Source organism: Chamaea fasciata, unplaced genomic scaffold (genome assembly GCF_029207755.1).
Source record: "Chamaea fasciata isolate MVZ Bird 193981 ecotype frontalis unplaced genomic scaffold, bChaFas1.0.hap1 SCAF_17, whole genome shotgun sequence".
In the NCBI taxonomy this organism is placed as follows: Eukaryota; Metazoa; Chordata; class Aves; order Passeriformes; family Sylviidae; genus Chamaea; species Chamaea fasciata.
This window is the reverse complement of record NW_027094102.1, coordinates 14861370-14876225: the sequence shown is the minus strand read 5'-3', so window position 1 is coordinate 14876225 and position 14856 is coordinate 14861370. Positions and strand designations below refer to the sequence as shown.

The following is a 14856-nucleotide window of genomic DNA, read 5'->3' as shown; positions in this document are numbered from 1 at the left end:
TTGGTCAGATCTCTACACATAAAGTCACTATATTTACAAAATACTGGGTGCTTTTCTCCCCTGCAACCCTACCCCACACCAATCAATCCAACATCACTAAGAAATAATCCCCTGTTTTACAGAGAGCTACTCTCTCATCCTGCAGCACCAGCCTTCATCCTCAAATCTCAGATTTAAAACCAAGCAAATTTTGTCTCACAAGCTCTTCTGCAGTCCTGCATCAGAAAGTAAGTTCAATGTTTCACAGGTACTGATCTATTTCCATAGTGCTTTCATAAACTTATTATTCCCATGGAAACTTTAAGATGGGCAATAGAGAAAAAAAAATTTAAAAATTCATTACCAGGTGAACACAGAGACAATTCAATTTTTTTTATTATTATTTTTTTTTTTCCCTCATGGCTTGGCTTTCTATCTAAATTTCTGCTGAGTGTTTGGCACCTCCATTAAGGCAAACTCCTCAGTTTCATGTCAGGTGCCCAGATAATGAGAATCACAATTAGTAGGAGCATCTGTGAAAAGATGTTTTAACTGATTTTCATACAATTTCTTGGACAGATAACTTCCTTACCCAAGCTGACTTTACACCAACCAGGAGAGCAGTCCTCTTCCTTCTGCATTCCTACATCTTTCATTCCACATCCACTGGCTCCAGGGAGAGAGGAGCTGAGAGTCCTACACAAATAGCTTTTTTAATGACCAAACACAGCCATTCAGTGCAAGGAATGAGGCAAGGAATGATCCTGTGAAATATAAGCACTACATTTTGAGGAAAATGACACAGAACATTATTTGTCAGAAAATCATGAGTAAACTTTTTAGGGAGAGAAATCTCAGCTCAAAGTACATGTTGAAAAGCTACAACTACTTAGAGGTGATGGGGTGTTGTACCTGCAGCGAGAAACACGAGTACACCTGACAATCCCTAACACCAAAGAAATAAGAATTTATCTGCAAGAACACAAACATTTCAAATCTTTTTTTCTGAATGGGGATGTCTGAAGCCTCCATCTTCCCTATGAAAGAGCAGAAGACCCCAGATTGCTTAAATCATGGGTTTTAAACAATTCATAAAAATGCTGCAGCTTAGACCAAATTTCATCAACCTCACCTGAATGTGCTTAAATCTGACAGGATGATTTGTTGAAGCTATGGCCCTTTGTAAACACTATAAAAATTGAGTTTTCTAAATCCCAAAGGACCACAGGCCTTGTTTCACTTGACTCAGAGAATCACAGGACTGCAGGGATTTTGTGAGTGAAGGAAAAAAAAACCAAGACCAAGCTTTACATTTTACCTCCCAGATCAACACATACAGCTACAGCTCTTCGCAATTTTTCTTTACATCATGCACCTCAAGGATCTCTGCTACATTCATCTGCACTCAAACACATGAAATTTAGTCCGTTCCTATATTCAGTATCATTTATCTCGAGTATGACATGAGAAAGTGATGATTTGCAAAATTTTCCTTTTCAGGCAGTGCACAGCACACCATCCATGTCAAAGAGCAAATGAATCCCAGCTGCATAGTGTCCTAACAACTTCTGTAGTTCTCATGGTTATAGGGTTGGCTTCCATAAATCCTGAGCAAGCAGTTGACCATAATTAGCACGTACCTTCCCTCAACACTCTTCCACACAAACATAAAAAGCCTTCAGCATAAGCACACACAGGTAAAACACTGCTCATTCAACAATCCATGTAAACTAGAACTCCCAGCAGGTTATGAAGGGTCTCTGATGAGTAAGAACCACACCTGAACTGTTCTGCACAAACACAGCACACTTCAGGAACTCAAGCACCAATGCTCACTTGGCAGTACAAGAAGGTCTCTGACCACCCTCCTTCCTTCCAAAAGCACACATGGCCTCCTTCCTGTCCCTGCACCTCTTCCTTTAGAGTTTCCAAATTAGTATTACCCATTATACAATTGTTTCTGGAAACTCGGAGCAAGTCTAGTGCTACCACATGGCAACCATTTACCCTCGAACCTGGACTGGAACTGGCTACAGCAGCAGAACCTGTGTTATGCCTCTTTATTATAAAGTTGGTCTTATTCAGTACAGTCTAATTATTAAAAACATCTAACTGATGTAAGAGAGGTGGAGATAAACAGCCAAATAACAGACAAATGACCACAATGCACCTGCATTGTTGTATGGGGACAGGGGGTGGAAGAGCTCAGTCCATGAAGACCAGAGTGTCCAACCCAAAGGATGCAGGGCACACCCTGGGCTGCTGGAGCCAGGAGCTCCCAGGTACACTCAGCTTATGGATAAAACAACTGACCCACTAAAATGTGCAAACCAGAGACTCTTCAGAGGAAGAATTCCCACAGGATAGAGGATGCCACAGTTGAGACCCAGGCTGATGGACAGCTGGGTAACACACACACCACCAGGAGCCCCAAGGCATTTTGTTGTGCCCTGTGCCGTCCCTACCAACAGCCTGACAGGCAGCCTGCACAACAAACCCAGCACCACGTGGCTGGGCAAGGCTTTGAAAATCCCATCCAGACCTCAGGAGAGATGGGATTAGAGCAAAATCTGAAACAGCCAGTTGTCATTCAGCGAGGAGCAGCTGAATATGAGAAAGCTGGCAGTCTCTGGAGTACCTGGAAGTGCTGATCCCTGGAGTGAAAAAACAACACAAAGGAAAAAAACCCCAACTGGTATCTTGGTATTTCTGCCCCAAGGTTCACTTAACTGATCCAAATTTAGGTCACTTTGTCTCTTAAATAGAATTTGAGATTTCTTGCCTTGCTTTCTCCTATCTATTGCACTACACAGAGCACACAAACCAAACTAAGGCTTTGTCTGGCCACCTGTCCCAGATTTTCTGCCACAGTCTATTGATTTACAAGCTTTTTAATGTATTCAAAATAAACACTTTCACAACTGATGTCACACCAGAACACGCACTCTCCCAAAACAAATAAAAAGTACTAAAATCATGCTGTACATCTCAAAAAGTACTCTTCCAAATTACACAAAAGATTGGGAAGGATGAGAACAGAAGGAAGGATGGATTGATGCCCTTCACTAGCAGATGGCACTAGCTGGCAGTAAGCAGGGTCCTGATCCTCACACTGACCATTATATAAAGCTGCAACAGGGAAGGGAAAAGCATGAAGCTACAGCCAAATCCCTTGGGGAAATCAGAATTGAGAGTGAGAAGGAAAAGTCTGGGATAGCAGTAGCAACGTAATTTCTAAAGGTTTTAAACTGCATTTGCTGTCACTGAAAAATGGTTTTCAAGTGACTTAATAGCAAAAAATATCAGGAATAGAGGATGTCTTGGATAATACACTTTAATGTTTTCTGCTTCCTTTGTTTTAGGTGCCAGTGAGAAAAATATGTAGAGATTTTCATGATGGGAGCAGAGGAGGTTTAGCATTGCCAGAAAACTCCTGAGAGGATGGCTTTCTTTTAACCTGTAACATGCACTCGCATACATACACAGGCCATGTTTAAAGTGCAACACCTATAGACCCCAGGAGCACTGATCACAACACTGTTTCTACTGGAGATTTGTTAACAGTGTATTATCCTCCTACAACTGTTTCCTTTGTTGCTCAGCATAGTGATCCTGGAGCTTGTTAAACCTGAGCAATGAATAAACCTAGACACCCACATCCATTCTATGGTACAAAGATTAAAATAATATAATGGTTCTGGGGAAAACAAAACCAAAACAAAAACCCAGCAAAACTTTTAAACAAATTCTAGGCATTTATCAATATAACACGAAGAGATTAAATAAGGCTAAGAATCGCTGTTATAATATTAAAGAATAGCTAAAAATAAACTTAAACATGCACTAAAATTTCCTCTAAAACAACTTAGCCAGGGTTCCAGTAATTTTGAACTTTGAACGTTGGTGTTAGATGAATGACACCACTAAAGCATCTCAACTGTTCTCCTTGGGAGGAGCAGCCACAAATCTGATGGCAAATACCCCTAACCCTGTATGGCTGAGTGGGAAGTCAGCTCTAGAACCAGCCCACCTTTGCAAACACATACAGCAGTGAGGACAGGAAGGGGGAGAATGTATAAAAACGACATATTCATCATATGCTTATTTTACCTACCAAAACAAATTTCACCACTTCAGTATTTTGAGGTGTGCAACAGGGCTTCAGGTAATTCCAGAGTGGCAAACATGGTTAAACAGCAACTCCCAGATATGGAATCCTGAAAGAAAACCATCACATTTCATCAGGCAATGATGTGAAATAACACAAATACTGAACATAGTGCTGAACAGCTCAATTTTTAATATGCAGTTTTGCACCAAGTCAAACGCTCTCCTCAGCAATGTAAAAAGCGCATGTTACTATATTCAGATTTGAACAGCAAAACCTCAGTAGCCTGAAAAATCAACTTTTCATTATGGGCAGAAAATGGAATACTTCCTTTAGCTGGAAATAACATTCGATTCTTCTAAACAGGGCAAATTTTATCTAGAATAATGTATTTATTTAAGTTTTAGGACAAACTCATCTAGATTAAACTAATCTTCAGAACAGAGAAATCAGCACAGCCAGGATGTCCCTCAGCTCATCCTGAGCAGGCACCTAAACTGGCTCAGGTTAAGCTCATTCCAGAAGCACATTCTGAGCCCACAGGACCACCTCAGGCAGACACTGCTGCTGCAGCTGGCTAACACGGGGAGGTGAATCCATTCCTAGCCCCTGCTCCTGGTCACAGGCTCACCAAGCTGCACGCCAGCTCCTGGGATCATAAAAACACAGCAGTAAAGCTAAATGGTTTTGGGACAGCAAAACACCACCCCTCGAATCAACGGGATTTGTAGGCACAGCCCAGGGGTGGTTCTCAAGGAGATTTTCTGCTTATGTGCTTGCCTGCCCATCAGTGGGGAAGGGGACTGCCCAAAAACAAACAGGGGAAGCAGAAAATGGAAAAAGACTCAGAACGAAAAGCAGAGATTTGTTGTCTTCCATCTAGACAACAAAGCAAAGTTGCTTTAAAAGCCTTATTGTGCTGCAGCCTGTGCACTTTACACCAACACAGCTACTCAGAGAGAAGAGGTTTTGAATTAAATCACATCATATATGCTTTGCAGCACCTTTAATGGTCGTCTAACACTTTTCAACCTCTCGTATCTTCTTGTATTTCTAAGTAATTGTAACTCAAGAAGTGTAGCATCAAGTCAAAGGCCTGATGACTAAATCACAAGCAATGACCTGTTTCCAGCTATATGCACCTGCCTAAATACTATGACCAGACACCAAGCTGAGGAGCAAAATCAAAATCTGAAACAGGAAATTTTAGCATTGTTGTATAAGCCGAAACTAAACAAGATTTTCACATTCTACAGCAAATACTGCATTAGTTCTACTTTTTCACCCTCTTCATAAAAGGATGTTCCACAGCCTAAAGGTGAGTCCTGTAACAAACTGGCTGGTTACCTCCAAAGCCAGGCCAAGGTTTCACAGGAAAGGCAAGGCATTGAAAAAGCTACTTTTAAGGAAGCCTCCAAGGTGCAGCAGCCAGTCCCCATGCTGAGCACCTGTGCCTTAACCCAGCAGGGAGAGGGTGATTTTGGCTAAAGGGTGGGGAAATTGAAGGAAGAAAAATCTTCTGAACTCCTTGGTGTAAGGAACCAAAGGGTTTTTGTTCCTTCAGTTCTCCCTTCTGAGTGTCCCACACCATGACACCCAACTGCTCCAAAGAAGGACTGGGAAGGACAGGCTGCCTAGCAAGATCCAGTGAGAAACTGAGGATGGTCAGCCTGGGCTACGGGAAGAAGAAAAAAAAACCTGCTGCTGTCTCCATTCCCATTGTGCACATGGGATGAGACCAAATTTGCTTAAAGAAAATAAGCAATCAACCTTGGCTCATTAACTCCAACTTTCACTAAAGTGAGTTATCTGACAGACCTGGACACTGAGAACACACCTTAGCAGACCCCAAGGAATCACATAAACAGTTTTGTGAAGTGTTCCAGCAACAGAAAAAAATTTGTTTAAGAGTTTATGCTTTCCCAAACACAAAGAAAACAAACCAAGTTAGTCTTCAGCAAGGCAGGCTTTGTTCACTCACACCGACACAGAACTGGCCACTGCTCCTCACATTGGTCTGCTGCACTCCCATAGCCCTCAAGTGTAAAACCCAACTATTTCCGACAAGGAGAAAATTACAGCTTATTGTAACACACATGACTCTTTGCAGTGATATCCTGATGTAGTCTGACAGCAGGTTTAATGAGACCTCAGTTTGTTAAAGTTTCATGAGGTTTGCTGAAAGCCCACGACTCGTGCCAAGCTGCAATGGACATGCCTCAGCTGAGCCATTTGGTTTTATTCCAACAGAATTTGACTGCTGAGATGCTCAGAACTGCTCTAAAGAGCAGGGTGATAACTCCAGAATAAGTAGCTAAGGTAGCTGCGTAGAAATTAAACCCTTCAGCAGCCAAGATACAAACCAAGGCAGCTGCCAGGCACAAGGGAAATGGGAATCAGCAATTCTCTTGGAAGTGGCAGTCTACCCAGCACAATATTTGGTCAATCAATTCCCATTAGCTGAGATACTAATTTCCCATGGTAAGGATATCTTCATTTGGAAGAAGCACACTGTGAATACTGACAGAGCTTGGCAGCACATAACTTTCTACAAAGATCCACCAACACAGTCAGCAAACCAAATGAGATGCTATTTCAAATCAGGAGCATCTTGATTGTATTTGACCTCACCCTCAAAAGTTACAGAAAATGCCTTTCCAAGTAGCAATCTATGCTCTGTGTTACAACAAGCTTTTTATTTAAACCTGAATTTAACCACAACCAGATCTTTCTGGACTGACACACACCACAGGTGCTCGTTTATCACCGAATTCTCACAGGCCTTCCTAAACACCAACATAACCAGCCCAGAAATTCATGTGATCATCAGTGCTGAACTAAGGTTTGACTGAAAACTGCATCTGCTGCAATATTATTCCTTCTTACATCTAATAAATTACATTCTTATATCTAATAAATATCCAGGAAATCTCAGGGAAGCTTTTAAAATTCTGAAATTATATAAATGATTAAGAAAGAATTGAAGCTAAACAAAACAGCTTAAAAATAATTATTTGATAGGAGACACTCAGTATCAAGGAGATTGTTTACCCTGACCAAAAAACTAATCTTCATATAACAGAAGTAGGTATAGCTTTGGTAAAAATCAAGATTATTCTGAGAGATTCCTGACTGTATTAAAACTTGCAGTTTATTTTGCGCTGCTCTGGACTTTTGGAAAAATCAAATTTCAAGTGTTATTTATTGTCACTACTGCCATTAAAAACCACGTAAGCGGCTTAGGACCTTCTGGAAAAATGTTGATGCGGGGGAACTGGAGAGCAATGCATTCTTGCAGGGATGGAAAGAGCACTCCCAAAAAACCCTTCAAAGAAACAGTGCCATGCATGGCAAGGAATTGGAACGAGGCGGTCTTTAAGGTCTCCCCCAAGCCAAACCATCCTGGGATTCTGTAAATGCAGACCAGAGGCTTAACTCAGTCTCTGTGAGCACCATACAGAAATCACAATGAGAAACACAACCTTACACCAGCTGTGTGGTCCTGGCAGATCATTTGATTTTCAAAACAATAAAAATTATAAAATTAAAATGATTTGCATAGGACATGGAGAATTCGATAGCATTTATCTTTTGGTGGAATAACTAGACGACGCGCTTTCATGCATCAGACTAAAGCTTGGGGTCCCACATATGCAACTGAGCATAAGCAACTTCCTGTCCCAAACTATTGGTTTACACAAATTAATTTAGACAAGGGATCATTCATCTCCTGTACTTCCCTATTTTCATACAAATCCAACCCAAAGCCCTGTGTAGGGCTATGCCTCAGGTCACTCACGCCAACCGGAGAAGCAGACAACTGGTCACAGTTCCAAGGAGATGATGGCCCTCACGAGCTTTGGAGTCCCACATGTGTCTCCATCCACCCCAGCTCCCAAACCAACAGCACTGTGACACACACTGGTTGCCTTTCTTTTCCCCTAAATGCGTAAAGAAGGGTTATTTACTGAGCTACAGTCTCAGGGTTCTCACATATACATGACCCATTCAGTACTTATTTCTATTTGTGATTACTACAGCAGCAATTTTTGATGTGCTGTTCAGCGTGGAGGTGGGATGCCGCTCCACTGGATGGAAAATGATGTAAAACGATTTCCTGATTGGCTGAGAAAAATCCCCAGCTCCTGGACCTCTGGAAAACTTCCACTGCCATCCAACATAATCCAAAGCTTAGATTAACTTTAAACTCCAGCAGCATCACTCTAATTAGCCAGGACACAAGACAATCTATGTTATGTTCATCCTCTTGAGCTAAACTTCCAGCTCTCCATGGAGGAACACACTGACTCTGGCTGAAACATTCAGTTATCTGCAATTAATTGGTGGCTTCTGCTGAAGAACATCAGTGACCTGCTCCAGAGGGGACAGCAGAGTCTGTAACAATGTCAAGACAAAACACAAAATATCCATGGCTCCAGTAAAAGGAAAGGTGACTTGTTTCTCTGGCTGGTGGAAATGGAGAGACTGGCCTGGAGATGGAAAATACCTCACCTGATGAAGCATCTTCCCTGCTGCCTCAGCTTGGTATCATCTGGAGTTATTTCTCCTTCCACTGCTGGCCCTTATCTTCTCCCAGCCCTACATTTTCTTTCTCCTTCCTTCTGCTCCAGCTGTGCATTAAGGAAAAAGCTTATGCTTGAGCGCAGCTTTTGCAGCACCGAGGGTCAGGTCCTGCTGCTCAGTGCCCTACATGCCAGCAGGTCCCCTGCCCCCTCACACTGTTCCTGCACCACAGCTTTGCATTTCTCCACAGAGACCACAGGATTTTGAAAGACGCCCTCATCGCACCTTCTGCCCTTCAGAGGTTCTCTAGTGACCTACCAAATTTCACCATTCTCAGTGCAAACAATTACAGCCACATTAACTCTTCAATCCCTTCAGCAGCAAACCCTTTGCCACTGCAAATCTATTAAATTTAGTGAGTCTGTGCAATTGGGTTGTAACTCCAGCTTCCATCCAAAAGCAATCGCTATTTTACTAGAAAATCAAAATATACTGCAAATTTAAGGTTTAATTATCACGTTAAAACATTTAACATCTCCCACAAAGGCAGGAACCTTTGGGGTGCTCAGACAGCACAAAGAGTGGCATTACAGCTGTTCAGCAGAATTCACCTCCACAACCTGTATTTTCAAATATTTAAGCCACTGAAAAATGGAAACACCAACACTTCCAGATGCACAAGGACCTGGAATTCTTTGGCTTCTCTACACCCTGTTGTTTCTTATGTTAGAGAAGCACCTACTTTTTTACTCGAAAAATGTAAGATTACTCCATCACCTGGAAGCCTATTGTGAACAACTCCTTCCTCCAAATCCTACAGAAGGACAGGCCTCCCAGAGAGAATGGCTGGAGAGCGCTGCTGGGAGATTTCCAGCCCAAATCCAACGCATAACAGAAGACCTTTCCTCGGGTTTAAAATCCTAAGAAATGTAATTTCTCAATCGAAGGTCAGGAAGGTGCGCTGCCCCCCATGTTCTGATCTTTCTTCTCGTAGGAGAGCCTGGACACAGTGTTACTGTGAAACATTTCCTCCTGGAGCAGGGTAACTTTGAGAGGAAGCCACACGGCTCAGTGGATACTTAGAATCTCCAGCAAACACTTCGGCGCTGTGCTGCAGTCCCCAGGCCGCAGACCTCGCCATCCTGAACACAAGCCTTAAAACCTTTGTTTCTTGCTCCACAAGATACATAGAAAAGCTGGGATCATTTGCTATAACTCAAAAAGAGCTGCCAAATCCAAGAGTTGTGGTTACTACGCTAGGTAACCTTTATGGAAAATGCCAGATTTGTTCTTCATGGTTGTTTTCACATACAGGAAATACTGAAAGGTGCTTTAGCTAAAGAACCAGTCAGAGCAACACACAATAATTCTAAAACCAACAAGAGGCATGGTCTTTCTTCTAACAGAGATTTTACTGTAGTAAAACCTGAGAAAGCTTTTACTACAGTTCCCAGTGAAGGGAATGAGCAGAAAAAATGTGTCTATGAGGAAGCAGGGGATTATGGCGAGACAAAGCTCATGAAGCTCCAACCTGCTGCCAGGATGCAAACCCACAGAAGAGCTCTATCCTTTCATTCCACAAAGCAGCGGGAAGGAATCAGACCCCTGAGCTTTCTGAGATGGTTTTAAAGTAGCTGAAATTTAGAAAAACGCAGAAATCACACGGAAGGGACGAGTGAAGAGCGTTTTTCCGACTGGTTTAAGAGTCACCGAGGACTCGGAACAAAAGCCAAGCGTCAACGCGCTCCGGCTGACACGGCACAAAGCCGTCACCGCCCGCATGAGGTCAGGGCTGAGGGACCGGGCTCTCACACACCGGCCGGACGGCGGGCAGCTCCCGGGTCTGACAGCGCTGCCGGCCCGGACGCGCTCCCTCCCGGGCCGGCGGGGCCGGGCCGAGCCGCGGCCTGGGAGCGCGGCCGAGGCCGACTGCGGGCCGGGCAGGGTCGGCTCCGCGCCGGGCGCTGCGGGGCCGCAGGCCGCGGGCGGGCTCTGCCGACGCCGCGGCTCCGCCGCGCGCTGACAGGCTCCTGCCGGGCGCCTCGACACCGCCGGCACCGCCGAAACGTCCCCGGCCCGGCCGCTCCGCCGCCGGCGGCCCGGGCCCGGAACCGCTCCGCGCTCCGACAGGCCCCGCCGCCCCTTCCCCCGCGCCACGGGCTCGGCCTGCGCCCCGCCCGGGCCGGCTCCGGCCCCGCCGCTCCCGCCCCGCCACCGCTGTCGCCGCCGCCGCCGCCGCCGCCGCGTCCCGACCCCCGCCCCGCCCTCCCCTCACCTGGACCCGCCGCCGCCGCCGGGGGCGCGCGCGGGGCCGCGGGGGCGCGCGGGGCGGGGGTCGCGCGCAGCCCGGGACTCCAGCGCCGCTCCGCCGCCTGCGCCGCGCACGTGACCCGCGCGCGCCTGCGCCCCAGCGCGCGGGGGCGGGGGGGGGGGGCACCGCGACCCCCGGGGACAGCGCGGGGACAGCGCGGGGACAGCGCGGGGACAGCGCCGGGACAGCGCGGGGACAGCGCGGGGACAGCGCCGGGACAGCGGCAGCGGGCGCCACACGGCAGCCCCGCCGCGACCCCTCCACTGGCACCCCCGCTGGCCTCCCCCGCCACGGCAGAGCTGTGGCCCCCCCTTCCCCGCCAGGGTACCCGCGGTGGCGGCTGCTTCTGGGAATGGGGACAAAGTATCTGCCGGATGAAGCTGAAGAAAAAAAAAATAGTAATTGGGGCCTTTATAGGAAATTTCCGGGAAATTAGGTTTTTAAAGCGGATGGATTTTAATTCAGGACGTTTCATCCAAAGGTTTCAGACTCTTTGAATATCACTGAATTATACTTTCATTTTGCCGGTGGGGAGATGGCGAAGAGGCCAGGGAGTGACCTCGTACGGACTCTGCAAAGGCCACGATGCTTAATTTTCATAAGAAGTCCACTGTTGTGTTTAATGAACAGGTCCATGAGCCCAAAAACTCCCGGGGAGCCATGCTAGATCCCTAAAATGTCCCCTCAGCACCCAGGGACGCAGCTGAAGGGCCCCTCACAGGGCACACAGCCCATTGGTTTGTCTCTTCCTACATCCTTTATTAATAGGAGAAATGATTAATACAAAACCTCTGAAATGCCTGCTTTCCTGCCCATCTTTGCTGTGGGCAGAAAGCTCTTGCCTGGCGCTGGGGAAGAAACGACACGTGTGGCAATTCCTATTTCTGGGTAGGAAAACAATCAAAAGTCCTTTGTGGGAAAAATTCCAACAAAAGCCTGTGTGATTCAGTAGCTTGAGGTTCAGCGGCTTGAAGAGGGGTTTCAGGAGGAGAGTGTACAGCTGGAGCCAGCCCTCACAGCCACCTTTGGCTTCATGTGGAATACTGCTGGATAAACATGAAAAAGGGATTTTTTTTTTTCTTTTTATTTTTTTTATTTTGTAAAACCTTTTAAATACAACAAATCCACATCTCATCGGGCACTATAGCTTGCAACATACAGAAAAACCCTTTTTATAAATTCACATCTAACTGCATTCCACAAAACCCAGCAAAACAAAATAATTAACATCGTGGTTAGCATAGGACTTATCTTGAGCATTAAATCCGGTCAGTGTGTGCAGAGCTGCAGGCAGACTGCCGCTTTCCTCGGCGTGTGCAGCTCTCAGGCTCCCCGCTGGCAGAGGGTGAGGAATCCTTCACTCAAGGATTGTTCTGCTCATGCTGTCTTGTGTCTCCCGCAGTCTCTGGGGAGCTATTCCAGCACTTCTCCAGAGTGCCAAGACAGGGGCAAAGCCCCTCAAAACCCTCTGGGATGTCAGGTCAGAAGAGATGGGGATCAGTCCCTGTGGTGGGAAAGAACATTCAATTCATCTTGGAGTTTCCACTTGCCTTCATGTGAATGATTCCCAGGCTTTGCCTAGCTCTGCTCCTGGATTTTGGGACTGGCTGGAAACACAAGGAAGCTGAGAGAAAAATCTTTGGTACCAAGAATTAACCTTTCTTCCCCACGTGACTTCAAGTTTTCCTTGTTTCATGAGACTCTTCTTAAACCAGCTGCACTGAACTTCCTCCTCCAGCCTCATCTTCCCCAAAAGGCATCCCTCCAGCACAGAGACATCACAGTGCTGCTTCCAAAACCTTCCAAAAAACTTCCCAACTCCTGTTGCTGTGCGTGTCATGCCAGATTGTCCCTCAGGATTCTTGGCTTGCTTGGTTTTATCTGTATTATGCACATTAGTACCAGGCACGTCCCAAATCCCTCAGCAAACAAGAACAAGCCAAATGCTATTTTTCAAAACCTGACTTTTCTGGAAGGACAATACTGAGCTGTCCCCCCAAGATCTGCTCAAGCCATCCAGGTGCTGTGACATTCTGTTCTGGGCTTGAGAGATCCCACACAGACAACTTCCCTGTGCCTAATCACAAAGAGAGTTTGCAAACAAGCCCTCCCTTCCTTAGCAGCCTGAGGCCTGTATATCTACTTCACTCACTCTTCAGAGCACGCTGCTTCCCATGGCCTCTGATGCTTCTGCTCCCTGTTGGGAAAGACCAGAGCTGGCTCAGTTTCCACATAACTAAACCCCAATTCTGTTAAAATAACCTTGTTACAAGGGTAAAGGAAGCAAAGGGAAAGAGGAGCTGAAGGGACACCAGGGTGACAGGACACAACCAAAGATCTTTTTGAGGCATCTCTGCTCAAGACCAGCAGTTAAAGGACCCTCAGGCGGTCTTGGCATCTGTTGGCATTGGGGAAAAGGGAAAAATGTGATGTGGAGGGGCAAGAGGGAAGAAACATGGGACTGCTCCAGACCTGCCACACCACATCCCTGCAGCAAAGTGTGCTGCAGGCTGGTCTCCAGAGCTGAGCTTACTACACAGCCTTGGGTGTTCCTGGGTCCTGCCCAGGCTCTGTACAGCATAAACAACACAGGAGAAGTTGTGTCTGCCCCATCCCTGGAAGTGCCCAAGGCTAGGTTGGACAGGGACTGGAGCAACACGGGATAGTGGAAGGTGTCCCTGCCCAGGGCAGGGGCTGGAACTGGATAATCTCTAAGGTCCCCTCCAACCCAAGTCATTCTGTGATTTTTTTTTGTCATTCTGTTTGTGGAACTCATCCAGGAGCTGACCCTTGGTTTGTTTGGAATACTGAAACTTTGCTGCCAATGAATGATACCACAGCACCTGCAGGGAAGGAGGGCTACCTACAGCAGAGATAAGTGTTTGAGCTGCCTCATTGTCCACAACAGAACACAAATGCATTTGATATCATGACAACCAACACTGTGGGTTTATTTACACACATTTTTATATGGCAGTATTTCAAACGGCAGGTATTACACAGAAAAAATGGCTTGAACAAAATAATTTCCCCTCTAACACTGGTACAATGCTCACTTGGAGAGAAGGAAGGGAGATCTGTTGCATTGCAGTCACTATCACTTTGGGTCTGGTGTTTTGTTAAACTGGGAGTGTGATGAGAGAGGTGGGCAATTGGCCACAGATGTGATAGGCAAGGCTGGGGTACACAGGAGTTAATCTCTCCTCCTCTACTCCGAGGATATGGAAAGGTAGAACCTCCTGGGCTGGGAGTCTTGGCTGTGCCAGGAACAGTCCTGGTGGGTGAAGGTCCATGTCTGTCCAGGAGCTGTTGTAACAGAGAATGCTCCCCACAGGCAGCCAGGCTCAACCCTGCCAGGACAGTCTGTGTCGAAAAATGCTGTGACCCCTGGAGAGCTCTTCGAGGGCAGCGTGTATCAGTGCCTTAGTGCTCCTAGTCCACCTGCCCTCCACACAAGTGTGCCTCATTTTTGATGGTGTCCTGCCTCTCTGAAACCAGCCCTGCCTCTCAGAGCCTTCTTTTCCCTGGCTAGGTGCCAATTCCCATCACTGAGGTATGGAAGAGCTTTCCAAGACTGCTGGAAACACCAGGGTGCCACAGGAGATCTTGCTCCATCTGATTCTTTGCAACATTTTACCAATCCCTCAGTGGTTTTGATATTCATAAAAGAGATGCAGGTTTCCCCTCAGAGTGTTTACCGAGGCCTGACTCCCGTCTCTCCCCGATCAGCCCCGTGGAGTTGGGCAGCAGTGGAAGGAGGACCTGCGATGATCTGGGCAGAGTCTCCAGCGGGTACCCCGAGGGTGACCCGGCCGGCCGACACTCAGTGACACTTTCAGACTTGCTGCCCCAGCTGAGGGACCCCTCAGGGTGACACTGGCAGAGCTGCAGGACGCTGGTCATCACCCCTGGAGATGGGGGACCCGAACCTGCT

The 14856-nt window shown here is 46.5% G+C and overlaps 1 protein-coding gene across 4 annotated transcripts in view; it reads right to left on the bottom strand.

Annotated features, from left to right (window-relative positions):
* The window catches only part of NCOA6 (nuclear receptor coactivator 6), a 44097-nt gene extending 33133 nt beyond the window's left edge, over positions 1-10964 (bottom strand). For 2 of the 4 annotated variants that reach the window (XM_066199174.1, XM_066199177.1), the window contains exons 1-2: positions 10887-10964; positions 4094-4196 (exon numbers count right to left, since the gene is read on the bottom strand). The gene's annotated coding sequence lies outside the window, so the exon portion shown is untranslated. Of the gene's footprint in view, positions 1-571; positions 744-4093; positions 4197-10886 lie in introns of those variants that run through there. The other 2 variants (XM_066199176.1, XM_066199175.1) reach the window with 2 other exon arrangements.
* Positions 10965-14856: the final 3892 nt, after the last annotated feature.